Source organism: Cucurbita maxima, unplaced genomic scaffold, assembly GCF_002738345.1.
Source record: "Cucurbita maxima cultivar Rimu unplaced genomic scaffold, Cmax_1.0 Cma_Scf00119, whole genome shotgun sequence".
Taxonomy (NCBI): domain Eukaryota; kingdom Viridiplantae; phylum Streptophyta; class Magnoliopsida; order Cucurbitales; family Cucurbitaceae; genus Cucurbita; species Cucurbita maxima.
Genome location: NW_019272135.1, coordinates 43,238 through 44,454, shown reverse-complemented (window position 1 = coordinate 44,454; position 1,217 = coordinate 43,238).

The window sequence follows — 1,217 nt, the reverse complement described above, 5'->3', positions numbered from 1 at the left end:
CCTTATTCCTTCTTGGTTCTTCCATTCAACTATGCATTGTCATATTGATTAGGCATTTCTTAATCATTTAATTTTTTATTTTTTTAAAGAAATCATTTAATAATTTTTAGAAAAGAAAAAAAAAAAACCGTTTACACTCATCTCATATTTGTTTCTTTCTCCGGATCTCTCTACAAGTTGGGAACTCAACCGTTTTAAAATTTAATTCAATATATATATTTAATTTGTAATTATTTTTTTATTGTTTATTCTTTAACCCTCCTAATTATTTTTAACCGTTATTTTAAGAAATATATATTGAAACTAAGTTGTAAAACTTAATTAAATATTTGAAAATAAATAAATAGTTTTCTTTATGAATTAAATTTTAACAAATAAACANGAATCTAACCCAACCTAAAAATTTGATGGTTGTGTTCATGCATTTGGGGGATACCCCTATCCCATCACAGAATTATCCTTAAGGGAACTACCTCTCTTCTATCCCTAAGAGTGGTAGGAGTGAATTCCATCTTGCACCCCACGTCCCCAGTCATTTACCCAGTGTTACCCCTGAAATGGGAGGCCTATTAAGTTGGCGAACTTGAGCCACTCTCACCCATGCAAATCTAAGGATAATTCCGAATAAAGAGAAGTTCATGGTTAGCTCAGGATTAAGATCGAGTTACCTAAGTCATCGAATGAAAAGAAAATCAGTCTCAACAGTAAACAACATGATAAAGTGAGAGTGATTTTTCTCATGGTTCGATCTTATGCAATACTCATTGCATATGACGCCCCCACTCACATGTCTCCACATGTACAATTTAAGTGATCACATTGTTTATATCAGAAACAAAAGTGAACCGCATCCATAGTGTCCTCAGAATAAGGTACTCAGCCTTATCCTTATACTATAGATCATTTTGACTATATATTTGAACTTGATCAACTCTTATGTCTCTACATATAGTTCACGTAANTTCACGTAATCATACTATAGCCAGAGTGTTCTTAGTTTATTGGATTTAGATTAATGATCATAAAGTTCACTTTATTCAATAACAATCTTTACTAAATAAACAACAATAATAACTTTATTGAAAATAGCATATGTTTTTGTTTACAAACCATGAGTTTTAGGACATAAAACCCAACAAACTCCCACTTGGACTAAAACTCTAGTGGGGTTTTATAACATTGAGTAGAGAGAAAGACATAAATACAATAAACTAGGT